Source organism: Arachis hypogaea, chromosome 15 (assembly GCF_003086295.3).
Source record: "Arachis hypogaea cultivar Tifrunner chromosome 15, arahy.Tifrunner.gnm2.J5K5, whole genome shotgun sequence".
Taxonomy (NCBI): Eukaryota; Viridiplantae; Streptophyta; class Magnoliopsida; order Fabales; family Fabaceae; genus Arachis; species Arachis hypogaea.
The window spans coordinates 37513777-37528039 of record NC_092050.1 but is presented as its reverse complement, the minus strand read 5'-3'; the positions used below and the strand labels follow the sequence as shown (position 1 = coordinate 37528039).

General features: G+C 38.1%; 1 non-coding gene across 1 annotated transcript; it reads right to left on the bottom strand.

The window, feature by feature from the left end:
• Positions 1 to 5553: 5553 nt before the first annotated feature.
• LOC112753637 (small nucleolar RNA R71) lies at positions 5554 to 5661 on the bottom strand. Its single transcript, XR_003178012.1, has one exon. It is a non-coding gene; the product is annotated as a small nucleolar RNA R71 (small nucleolar RNA).
• Positions 5662 to 14263: the final 8602 nt, after the last annotated feature.

The window sequence follows — 14263 nt, the reverse complement described above, 5'->3', positions numbered from 1 at the left end:
GCCACGCCCTGCCGTCGTCCTCATCGCGAACTTCCGTCGTCGGTCGCCATCGAGCTATATCTCGTCACCGCCGCTGGAGTGAGGTCACGTCGACGCCAGCAGATCTGCGAGGTTGGGCAATCGTCGATGCTCCTCGCCAGACGCCAGAGATCCATTGGTGTTTCATTGTTGTTGTTTCTGCTTTCTGCTTCTGCCTTCTGCTTCTACTTCTGTTTTTGTTTTTGCTTTTGTTGTTGCTGTGATTCCATTATCTATTGTTGTTGATTCTGCTTCTACTTTCTGCTTCTGCCTTTTGCTTCTGCTTTTGTTCTTGTTGTGATTCCATTATCCATTGTTGTTGATTTTGCTTTTGCTTTCTACTTTTGTTTCTCCTTCTGCCTCTGCTTCTGTCTTTGCTTTCTGGTTGATTTTGGGGAAGAAGGGGGAAGGGTATTTTCGTCTGAAGGACGATTTTAAAACTAAGTTAAACCTTCGGGACCATTTTGTAGCAAAAAAGGTCGAGGACGAAAAAAATTTTCAGCACCTACCTTAGGGACTAAAATCGTACTTAACCTTAAAAATTAATTTGAAGTTAACCCTAACTAATTTAAAAAAGGTTGAACCTAAGCATAAATTAAAAGATTAAAAAAATTGAATAAGCTAACCTTGCATTTCACTTTGCAAATAATGGATGATCAAAACCAACATCATCAACAGGTAAAATACTAATAGAAGGATCTAAGATATCTAGAAATTCCTCTAAAATTTCAAACAAAACAAAAATGAAATCAAACCACACAAATTAACACTATAAAATTATTTATCATTTATTTTAAAGAAGATAAATATCCTCATATTGTATTTAAAATCTGAATAAATTGGGATAAACTTTTCTTATAATAATACCGCAAATAATATTGAATATACTTATTACAACTAAATAATTGATCTACATTGGATTAACTATAAAGTGAACAAATAAACAGGAGTATTACAAACAACATATATTCCATTAAAAGTAACACATTCTATGTAATGAACGTATAAACATTTACCATAACTAATTCCAGTCACTTCATCTCCAAGTTTCCTTTTAGCAACTAAGAACGAACCAACAATAGATAAAAGAAATAAGAAGTAGGAAATCAAAAGTAAAACCAATCAATTTATATTAATAACTGTATGTTTCTAATCCAGTAAAAAGAAAGTCAACACACCTCTTATATTCCCAAACTTCAATGCTTTCTTCCTTTTCAAAATGTTAATTCTTTTCAATCTCAAAGTTGCAGGATTGAAAGACATTATTTAAAAGAAAATAAAAGACAACAGTCTACAAAAGAAGACAAAATAACGCATTACTTTATACGTATTCGAGAAGACTATTGAATCACACACACATGTTTGGAATTTTTGATAATCACAAATAGAATCAATGACTAACCATCGAATGGATATTGCGCTGTATACTTATATACATAACATATCATTATTTCTTTATTTCGCAGAGCAAAAGATGAGGTATAAATCAGTAAGAATAAAAAATAGCATTGATGAGCAGATAATTTATACGCTTTTTGGCATTGTTTTTACATAGTTTTCAGTATAATTTAGTTAGTTTTTAGTATATTTTTATTAGTTTTTAATTAAAAATCATATTTCTGGACTTTACTATGAGTTTGTGTGTTTTTCTGTGATTTCAGGTAATTTCTGGCTGAAATTGAGGGACCTGAGCAAAAATCTGATTCAGGCTGAAAAAGGACTGCAGATGCTGTTGGATTCTGACCTCTCTACACTCAAAGTGGAATTTATGGAGCTACAGAACTCAAAATGGCGCGCTCTCAATTGCGTTGGAAAGTAGACATCCAGGGCTTTCCGGAAATATATAATAGTCCATACTTTGCCCAAGTTTAGACGATGCAAACTGGCATTCAACGCCAGTTCCATGCTGCATTCTGGAGTTAAACGCTAGAAACATGTTGCAAAGTGGAATTAAACGCCAGAAACAGGTTACAAACTGGCGTTCAACTCCAAGAGAAGCCTCTACACGTGTAAAACTCAATGCTCAGCCCAAGCACACACCAAGTGGGCCCCATAAGTGGATTTCTGCATTATTTACTCATTTCTATAAACCCTAGTAACTAGTTTAGTATAAATAGGACTTTTTACTATTGTATTTACATCTTTAGTTTCATCTTTAGATCACGTTTGGGGGCTGGCCTCTCAGCCATGCCTGGACCTTCATCACTTATGTATTTTCAATGGTAGAGTTTCTACACACTATAGATTAAGGTGTGGAGCTCTGCTGTTCCTCATGGATTAATGCAAAGAACTACTGTTTTTCTATTCAATACAAACTTATTCCGCTTCTAAGATATTCATTCACACTTTAATGTGAATGTGATGATCGTGACAATCATCATCATTCCCAACTTATGAACGCGTTCCTGACAACCACCTCCATTCTACCTTAGATTGAATGGGTATCTCTTGGATATCTAATACAGGGGACCGAGTCCGAGATATTAGAATCTTTGTGGTATAAGTTAGAACCCATGGATGGCCATTCCTGAGATCCGAAAAGTCTAAACCTTGTCTGTGGTATTCCGAGTAGGATCTGAGAAGGGATGGCTATGACGAGCTTCAAACTCGCGAGTGCTGAGCGTAGTGACAGACGCAAAAGGATCAATGGATCCTATTCCAGTATGATCGAGAACCGACAGATGAATAGCCGTGCTGTGACAGAGCATCTTGGACCATTTTCACTGAGAGGACGGGAAGTAGCCATTGACAACGGTGATGCCCAACATACAACTTGCCATGGAAAGGAGTAGGAATGATTGGATGAAGACAGCAGGAAAGCAGAGGTTCAGAGGAACGAAAGCATCTCTATACGCTTATCTGAAATTCTCACCAATGAATTACATAAGTACCTCTATCTTTATTTTACGTTTTATTTATCTTTTTATTATCAATTCACGATAACCATTTGAATCCGCCTGACTGAGATTTACAAGGTGACCATAGCTTGCTTCAGGCTGACAATCTCCGTGGGATCGACCCTTACTCACGTAAGGTTTATTACTTGGACGACCCAGTGCACTTGCTGGTTAGTTGTGCGAAGTTATGATAAAGAGTTAAGATTACAATTGTGCGTACCAAGTTGTTGGCGCCATTGATGATCACAATTTCGTGCACCAAGTTTTTGGTGCCATTGCCGGGGATTGTTCGAGTTTGGACAACTGACGGTTCATCTTGTTGCTCAGATTAGGTAACTTTATTTTAATTTTAACCTTTTTGTTTTTATTATTCTTATTTTCTAAAAAAATAAAAATAAATAAATAAATAAATATTTTCAAAAAAATTATATTCTTATTTGGAATTTTTAAGAATGAATTCTAGTGTTTCATGAAGCATGTTGAAGCCTGGCTGGCTGTAAAGCCATGTCTAAATTCTTTTGGACTGAGGCTTCCTCCTCACATGCTTGAATTATGTATGCTGAAGCTTGGCTGGCCATTGGCCATGTCTAGTGTTTTGGACTGGAGCTTTCACCGAAAGCTTGGCTGGCTATTAAGCCATGTCTAATTCCTGGACTGAACCTTTAGACTAACATTGCAGATTCCTGGAATTCTTATAAAAAATTCTGAAATCCTTATTTTTCTTTTTCAAATTAATTTTTGAAAAATCCAAAAAAATTAATAGAATCATAAAAACAAAAAATTTTATGTTTCTTGTTTAAGTCTAGTGTCAATTTTTAAGTTTGGTGTCAAATTGCATGTTGTTATTTTTCTTGCATTTTCGAAAATTCATGCATTGCATTCTTCATGATCTTCAAGTTGTTCTTGGTAAGTCTTCTTGTTTGATCTTTAAAATTTCTTGTTTTGTGTCTTTTCTTGTTTTTCATATGCATTTTCAATTTGTTATTGTCTAAAAATAAAAAATCTTTAAGTTTGGTGTCTTGCATGTTTTTCTTTTCTTCAAAATTTTCAAAAATAAGTTCTTGATGTTCATCTTGACATTCAAAGTGTTCTTGGTGTTCATCTTGACATTCATAGTGTTCTTGCATGCATCATGTGTTTTGATCCAAAATTTTCATGCATTGAGTCTTTTTGATGTTCTTCTCTTTCATCATTAAAAATTCAAAAATAAAAAATATCTTTTCCTTTTTCACTCATAAATTTTCGAAAAGTTGAGTTGACTTTTTCAAAACTTTTTAAAATTTAGTTGTTTCTTATGAGTCAAATCAAATTTTCAATTTAAAAATTCTATCTTTTTCAAATCTTTTTCAAAAATCAAATCTTTCTCATTTTTCTTTTATGATTTTTGAAAATTTCAAAATGATTTTCAAAAAATCTTTTTCTTATTTTTGTTTCATATTTTCCAAATTAATGTTAACAATTAATGTGATTGATTCAAAATTTTTAAGTTTGTTACTTGCCTAGTAAGAAAGGTTCAATCTTTAAACTCTAGAATCATATCTTTTTAGTTTCTTGTTAGTCAAGTAATCAACTTTGATTTCAAAAATCAAATCTTTTTAAATTTCTTTTTCAAATATTTTTCAAATTAAGTTTCAATCATATCTTTTTCAAAATCAATTTCAAAATCTTTTCTAACTTCTTATCTTTTCAAAATTTGATTTTCAAATCTTTTTCAATTAACCACTTAACTCTTTGCTTGATTCTTATCTTTTTCAAAACTACCTAACTAACTCTCTCTCTCTCTAATTTTCGAAAATCACCTTCCTCTCTTTCAAAATTCCTTTTCAATTAACTAATTATTTTTAATTTTAATTTTATTTCTTTTCTTATTTTCGAATTTTAATTTTAATTTTAAATTAAAAACAAAAATATTTTTTCTTTTCTTTTCAATTATTTTCGAAAATTCCCTCTCTCATCTCCTTCTAATTATTTATTTTCTTCTTAAAAATTCGAACCCTCTTCCTCTTTCTGTGTTCGAATTTCTTTTCTTCTTCTACTCACATAAAAGAATCTCTATACTGTGACATAGAGGATTCCATATTTTCTTTGTTATTCCCTTCTTTGTCATATGAGCAGGAACAAGGATAAGAACATTCTTGTTGAAGCTGATCCGGAACCTGAAAGAACTCTGAAGAGGAAGCTAAGGGAAGCTAAAGTACAACTCTTTGGAGAAAATCTGACAGAAATTTTCGAAAAAGAAGGAGACATGGCCGAAAATAACAACAATGTAAGGAAGATGCTTGGTAACTTTACTGCACCTAATTCCAATTTACATGGAAGAAGCATCTCAATCCCTGCCATTGGAGCAAACAATTTTGAGCTGAAACCTCAATTAGTTTCTCTGATGCAACAGAACTGCAAGTTTCATGGACTTCCATCAGAAGATCCTTTTCAGTTCTTAACTGAATTCTTGCAAACCTGTGATACTGTTAAGACCAATGGGGTTGATCCCGAGGTCTACAGGCTCATGCTTTTCCCGTTTGCTGTAAGAGACAGAGCTAGAATATGGTTGGACTCTCAACCTAAAGACAGCCTAAACTCTTGGGATAAGCTGGTCACGGCTTTCTTAGCCAAGTTCTTTCCTCCTCAAAAGCTTAGTAAGCTTAGAGTGGATGTTCAAACCTTCAAACAAAAAGAAGGTGAATCCCTCTATGAAGCTTGGGAGAGATACAAGGAACTGACCAAAAAGTGTCCTTCTGACATGCTTTCAGAATGGACCATCCTGGATATATTCTATGATGGTCTGTCTGAATTATCTAAAATGTCATTGGACCATTCTGCATGTGGATCCATTCACCTAAAGAAAACACCTGCAGAAGCTCAGGAACTCATTGACATGGTTGCAAATAACCAGTTCATGTATACTTCTGAAAGGAATCCTGTGAATAATGGGACACCTGATGAGCGGATATTTTATACGCTTTTTGGGGTTAATTTCATATAGTTTTTAGTATATTCTAGCTAGTTTTTAGTTTATTTCCATTAGTTTTTAGGAAAAATTCATATTTCTGGACTTTACTATGAGTTGTGTATTTTTCCGTAATTTCAGGTATTTTTCTGGCTGAAATTGAGGAAGCTGAGCAAAAATCTGATTCAGGCTGAAAAAGGACTGCTGATGCTGTTGGATTCTGACCTCCATGCACTCAAACTTGAAATGGCGCGCTTTTAATTGCGTTGGAAAGAAGACATCCAAGGCTTTCCATCAATATATAATAGTCCATACTTTGCTCAAGGATAGATGACGTAAATTGGTGTTCAACGCCAGTTCTCTGCCCAATTCTGGCGTCGAGCGCCAGAAAAGGATTAAAAGTTGGAGTTCAACGCCAGAAATGGATCCAAACCTGGCGTTGAACACCCAAAACAGCCTTATGCACATGAATTGTTTAAGTCTCAACCCCAGCACACACCTAACCACTTTCTCTCTCCTCAATTTTTCGAAAATCTTCACCCATTTTTATTTATCTTTATCTTATTTTTGAAATAAATAAATAAATAAATAAATAAATAAATAAATAAATAAATAAAAATTATTTTCTCTATTTCACATCATCTCCCTTTCTCCATCATGGACCTAAGCAGAAATGAACAGTCCAGGAGGACTCTGGGGTCATATTCTAACCCCTCTACTGCTTCATATGGGAGTAGCATCTGCATACCCTCCATTGGAGTCAGTAGCTTTGAGTTGAATCCTCAGCTCATTATCATGGTGCAGCAAAGTTGCCAGTATTCCGGTCTTCCACAGGAAGAACCTACAGAGTTTCTGGCACAGTTTCTACAGATTGCTGACACAGTACATGATAAGGAAGTAGATCAGGATGTCTACAGATTATTACTGTTTCCATTTGCTGTAAAAGACCAAGCTAAGAGGTGGTTAAATAACCAACCTAAGGCCAGCATAAGGACATGGAAATAGCTGACAGAAAAATTCCTGAATCAATACTTTCCTCCAAAACGGATTACACAGCTAAGGCTGGACATCCAAGGCTTTAAACAAGGAGATAATGAATTTCTTTATGATGCCTGGGAGAGATACAGAGAGATGCTATAAAAATGCCCCTCTGAAATGTTTTCAGAGTGGGTTCAGTTAGACATCTTCTATTATGGGCTTGCAGAAGGAGCTCAGATGTCTCTAGATTACTCAGCTGGTGGATCTATCCACATGAGAAAGACAATTGAAGAGGCTCAAGAGCTCATTGATACAGTTGCCAGGAATCAGCATCTGTACCTAAGCAGTGACCCTTCCATGAAAGAAGAGGTTAAAACAGTAACTGCTGAACTCAGCCCTGTAGAACAAGCTGCTGAATTCAATCAGCAATTAGATTTTCTAACAAAGCAGTTAGCCGAATTCAAGGATAAACTACAAGAGACAAGGATGGCTAATATAAATATGGAAGAACAATTGAAGCAAACAAAGCAGCAGCTGTCAAGACAAATAACAGAAGAATGCCAAGCAGTTCAATTAAGAAGTGGGAAAACATTAAATACCCCACCTCAAGGCAGCAAAGAGCTAAGGAATGAGCAAACCACCCAAAATTCACCTGAGGACAGTAAGAGCCCAGGGAAAAGTAATTCTGGCATTAAAACGCCAGAAATCTGGTGGAAGGCTGGCGCTGAACGCCCAGACCATGCCCAAGACTGGCATTCAACGCCTGTAACAAGCAAGGACTGGCGTTCAACGCCAGAAACAAGCAAGGATCTGGCGTTGAACGCCCAAAATGGGCAAGATCTGGCGCTGAACGCCCAAAATGGGCACAGTTCTGGCGTTCAGACGCCAGGAATAGACAAGGAGTTGACGTCTCACGTCACTCCAGCTTCTAACTCTGGCACTCAATTGCCAGTGAGGGATCAGACACACACAAGTGCTGATGACAACCCCTCTAAAAAGGCTTCTTCAACCACTTCTGTAGGTAATAAACCTACAGCAACTAAGGTCGAGGAATATAAAGCCAAGATACCTTATCCTCAAAAACTCCAGAAAGAGGAGCAGGATAAGCAATTTGCTCGCTTTACAGATTATCTCAGGACTCTTGAAATAAAGATTCCATTTGCAGAGGCACTTGAGCAAATACCTTCTTATGCCAAGTTCATGAAAGAGATCTTGAGTCATAAGAAGGATTGGAGAGAAACTGAAAGAGTTCTCCTCACTGAAGAATACAGTGCAGTCATTCTGAAAAGCTTTCCTGAAAAGCTTAAAGACCCTGGGAGTTTTCTGACACCATGCACATTAGAAGGTAATTGCACTAAGACAGCTTTATGTGATCTTGGGGCAAGCATCAACCTAATACCGGCATCCACTATCAGAAAGCTTGGCTTAACTGAAGAAGTTAAACCAACCCGGATATGTCTCCAACTTGCTGATGGCTCTATTAAATACCCATCAGGCATGATTGAAGACATGATTGTCAGAGTTGGGCCATTCGCCTTTCCCACTGACTTTGTAGTGCTGGAAATGGAGGAGCACAAGAGTGCTACTCTCATTCTAGGAAGACCCTTCCTAGCCACTGGACGAACCCTCATTGATGTCCAACAAGGGGAAATAACCCTGAGAGTCAATGATGATGAGTTTAAGTTGAATGCTGTCAAAGCCATGCAGCATCCAGATACATCAAAAGACTGCATGAAAGTTGATCTTATCAACATGGCTGAGAGTCTCGAATCAGAGTTGGAAGACATCTTTAAAGATGTTCAGCCCAATTTGGAGGATTCAGAGGAGATGAAAGAGCCTCTGAAATTTCCTCTGGAAGAGGAAAAACCTCCTAAACCCGAGCTCAAGCCATTACCACCATCCCTGAAATATGTATTTCTGGGAGAAGGTGACACATTTCCAGTGATCATAAGCTCTGCTTTAAATCCACAGGAAGAGGAAGCACTTATTCAAGTGCTAAGGACACACAAGACAGCTCTTGGGTGGTCCATAGGTGACCTTAAGGGCATAAGCCCAGCTAGATGCATGCACAAAATCTTATTGGAGGATAATGCTAAACCGGTGGTTCAACCACAGAGGCGGCTAAATCCAGCCATGAAGGAAGTGGTGCAGAAAGAGGTCACCAAATTAGTGGAGGCTGGGATTATTTATCCTATTTCTGACAGCCCCTGGGTGAGCCCTGTCCAAGTTGTCCCCAAAAAGGGAGGCATGACAGTGGTTCATAATGAAAAGAATGAACTGGTTCCTACAAGAACAGTTACAGGGTGGCGCATGTGTATTGACTACAGAAGGTTCAATACTGCCACCAGAAAGGATCATTTTCCTTTACCATTCATAGACCAGATGCTAGAAAGATTGGCAGGTCATGATTATTACTGCTTTTTGGATGGCTACTCAGGCTATAACCAGATTGCAGTAGATCCCCAGGATAAAGAGAAAACAGCATTCACATGTCCATCTGGAGTGTTTGCTTATAGAAGGATGCCATTTGGGCTGTGTAATGTGCCTGCAACCTTCCAGAGATGCATGCTCTCTATTTTCTCTGATATGGTGGAAAAATTTCTGGAAGTCTTCATGGACGACTTCTCAGTATATGGAGACTCATTCAGCTCCTGTCTTGATCACCTGAAACTTGTTCTGAAAAGATGCCAAGAGACCAACCTAGTTTTAAACTGGGAAAAATGTCACTTCATGGTGACTGAAGGGATTGTCCTTGGGCATAAAATTTCAAACAAGGGAATAGAGGTGGATCAAGCAAAGATAGAGGTGATTGAAAAATTACCACCACCTGCCAATGTTAAGGCAATCAGAAGCTTTCTGGGGCATGCAGGATTCTACAGGAGGTTTATAAAGGATTTTTCAAAAATCGCAAAACCTCTAAGCAATCTGCTAGCTGCTGACACGCCATTTGTGTTTGACATAGAGTGTCTACAGGCGTTTAAAACGCTGAAAGCTAAGCTGGTCACAGCACCAGTTATTTCTGCACCAGATTGGACATTACCATTTGAGTTAATGTGTGATGCCAGTGATCACGCCATTGGTGCAGTATTGGGACAGAGGCATGACAAGCTTCTGCACGTCATTTATTATGCTAGTCGCGTTTTGAATGATGCCCAGAAAAATTACACAACCACAGAAAAAGAATTACTTGCAGTGGTTTATACCATTGACAAGTTCAGATCATACTTAGTAGGATCAAAAGTGATTGTGTATACTGACCATGCTGCTCTTAAATATCTACTCACAAAGCAGGATTCAAAACCCAGGCTCATCAGATGGGTGTTGCTTCTGCAGGAGTTTGATATAGAAATAAGAGACAAAAAAGGGACAGAGAACCAAGTGGCTGATCATCTGTCCTGGATAGAGCCAGTAGAAGGGACGTCCCTCCCTTCTCTGGAGATCTCTGAGACTTTTCCGAATGAGCATTTATTTGCCATTCAGGAAACACCATGGTTTGCCGATATTGCAAACTATAAAGCTGCAAAGTTCATACCCAAAGAGTACAACAGGCAACAAAAGAAAAAATTAATTACTGATGCAAAGTACTACCTGTGGGATGAACTCTATCTCTTTAAGAGGTGTGCAGACGAAATAATCCGGAGATGTGTGCCTAGAAAAGAAGCACAGAGGATCCTATGGCATTGCCATGGATCACAATATGGAGGCCATTTCGGAGGTGAGCGAACAGCCACCAAGGTCCTCCAATGTGGCTTCTATTGGCCCACACTCTATAAAGATTCCCGAGAGTTTGTACGTAACTGTGACAGTTGCCAAAGAGCTGGTAATCTGCCTCATGGTTACGCCATGTCTCAACAAGGAATCTTGGAGATTGAGTTGTTTGACGTATGGGGAATTGACTTCATGGGACCTTTCCCACCATCATTCTCAAACACTTACATTCTGGTGGCAGTTGACTATGTATCAAAATGGGTTGAGGCCATCGCCACACCCACCAATGATACTAAAACAGTGCTGAAGTTCCTCCAGAAATATATTTTCAGCAGATTTGGGGTCCCTAGAGTACTAATCAGTAATGGGGGCACTCATTTCTGCAATAAACAGCTTTATTCTGCTATGGTTCGGTATGGAATTCGCCATAAGGTGGCTACTCCATATCATCCATAAACTAATGGGCAAGCTGAAGTCTCTAACAGAGAATTAAAAAGAATCCTAGAACGGACAGTAAGTACCTGTAGAAAGGATTGGGCACGGAGCTTGGATGATGTTCTGTGGGCTTACAGAACAGCATTCAAGACCCCTATAGGGACCTCTCCATACCAACTTGTGTATGGTAAGGCATGTCACCTGCCCGTGGAACTGGAACATAAAGCTTACTGGGCAACCAGATTCCTAAACTTTGATGCCAAATTAGCAGGAGAAAAAAGATTGCTCCAGCTAAATGAGCTAGAGGAATTCAGATTCACAGCTTTCGAAAATGCCAAGCTTTATAAAGAGAAATAAAAAAAGTGGCATGACAGAAAGCTGTCATCTAGAATCTTTGAGCCAGGACAGAAGGTTCTGCTGTTCAACTCTAGATTCAGGCTATTCCCCGGGAAATTGAAATCCCGGTGGAGGGGACCATACGTGATTACAAGTGTATCACCATATGGTTATGTGGAGCTTTAAGATATTGATTCTGATAAGAGGTTCATTGTCAATGGACAGAGAATCAAGCACTATCTTGAAGGCAACGTTGAGCAAGAGTGTTCAAGGCTGAAGCTAGACTAAAAGCTCAGCAAGGTCCAGCTAAAGACAATAAAGAAGCGCTTGCTAGGAGGCAACCCAGCCATGGGGCATCAATCCTCTAAGCATTTTGCCCTATTTTTATTTTTATTTGTTTATATAAAGTTCATTGATAACAAGGTAAAGAATCAATTGCATAAGTTCACAGGGTTACAGAAGGATTCTGCACACAAAACAGAGAAAAAGAGCTCACTGGCAAGAAAACGCCAGTAAAAATCTGTTTTGGGCGTTCAACGCCCAACAGAAGCATCCACTGGGCATTGAACGCCAGTGAGGATTGCCATCTGGGCGTTAAACGCCAGAAAGAAGCCCTTTCTGGGCGTTTAACGCCAGATGTACAGCATTCTGGGCGTTCAGAAAAACACCCAGTAACAAAGGACTTCCTGGCGTTCAACGCCAGAAAGAAGCAGCAGCTGGGCGTTGAACGCCCAGGAGAGGCAGCATTTGGGCGTTGAACGCCCAAAACATGCAGCGTTTGGGCGTTCAAACGCCAGGATGGTGGGGAGGAGGTAAATTCATTTTTTCTTCATATTTTTCATTTTAATCTTAATTTTCATGCTTCAATTCATGATTTCTTGCATAAACATATTAAGAACCCTGATTTCTAAAATCCCTAATTTCTAAAAACCCTACCTTAAAAATATCAAATGTATCTTAATCCATAAGCACAAACCCTCTTTTGCAAATTCAATCCAACTCTTTTTCAAATTTTCAAAACAAATCTAATTTTTTCAACTAATATCTTTTTCAAATCTCCACATTATCTTTTTCAAAATCTGGATTTATCTTTTTCAAAAATTTTTCATATCTTTTCAATTTTAAACTATATCCTCTCTTATCATATCTTCTATCTTATCTTTTCCAAATCAATCTTTTTATCATATCTTTTCAAAATTTTCGAACCCACCCCCCTCCCTTTATATATGGGTTCGGCCTCCACCCTCCTCCATCAACAATTGCACCTAGCTCTCCTTCTATCCCTCTCCTTTCTTTTCTTTTGCTTGAGGACAAGCAAACCTCTAAGTTTGGTGTGTTTATCCGTGATCACTAAGAGCATGGCTCCTAAGGGAAAACAACCCACTTCAAGAGGCAAGAAAGAGAGCATTCCAAAACCACTTTGGAATCAAGAGAAGTTCTTATCTAAAGAACATGCAGACCATTATTACAAAATAATGGGTCTAAGATCAGTGATCCCAGAAGTTAGATTCGATCTGAAAGAAGATGAATATCCGGAGATCCAGGAGCAAATTCGAATCAGGAACTGGGAGGTCCTAGATAATCCTGAGACGAAAGTGGGAAGGAATATGGTCCAGGAGTTCTATGCTAATATGTGGCAGACTGACAAGCAAAAACTATCTGGAACTACTTTCTATGAATATCGGACCATGGTCAGAGGAAAGATTGTTCATACCATCCTTGACAAGATCAGAGAGATCTTAAAGCTACCTCAGCTGAAAGATGATCTAGACTCTTTCAACAGGAGAATGATGAGAACAGACAAGGGCCTGGATAAGATTCTAGAGGATATATGTATCCCTGGAGCAAGGTGGACCACTAGCACGAAGGGTGTCCCAAATCAACTCAAAAGGGAAGATCTCAAACCAGTCGCCCGAGGATGGCTGGACTTCATTGGGCATTCTCTGCTGCCCACTAGCAACCGTTCTGAAGTCACTGTTAAAAGAGCAGTGATGATCCATTGCATCATGATGGGAAAAGAAGTGGAAGTTCATCAACTGATTTCAACTGAATTCTACAAAATTGCCAATAAAAATTCTAAAGAGGCCAGGTTGGCTTACCCAAGCTTGATTTCTCTGCTCTGCAAGGACGCTGGAGTAAGGATGGGAATAACTGAGTATATCTCAATTGAGAAACCAATCACCAAAGCATCAATGGAAAAACAACAAGCACAAGATGACCCCATCAAGAAGAAAACACAGGAATTTCTCCCAGAAATCCCTCAATCTGAATACTGGGAGTATCTTGAAACATCAGCTACCAAGATGCAAGAAGCTATGGAACAAATAATAAAGGAATAGAAGGAACAAAGTCAAATTCTTACCTATTTGTTTAAAGAACAAGAGGAGCAAAGGCGTGACTTAAGGGAATTGAAGCGCCAGAAGTTATCTCTTGAAGGACCAAGCACCCCACAGATCAGAGGAACATCCACTTCCCAGAATAAAGGTTGTTAAATTCCAATTTCTGCTTTAACTCTGTGATAGTGTCATTATAGAAGTTCACCTTAGGAGTCATATAGTAGTCATTAGTATCTATTTTGATTTTATCTCCAATTAAGCCATAGTTTATTTTTCTCATCATCAGCAAACATGAATAAAATAGTAGATCTTTTGAATAAGAGGCAATAAAATTTCGAGTTTTTAATAAGAGAAATTCTAATTAGTACATGTGGTGGCAATACTTTCTGTCTTCTGAATGAATGCTTGAACAGTGCATATGTCTTTTGAATTTGTTGTTTAAGACTGTTAAACATGTTGGCTCTTGAAAGAATGATGAACATGAGACATGTTATTGATAATCTGAAAAATCATAAAAATGATTCTTGAAGCAAGAAAAAGCAGCAAAAAAAAAAGCCAATAGCCCTTAAAACCAAAAGGCAAGGGTAATAAAAAGGATCCCAAGGCTT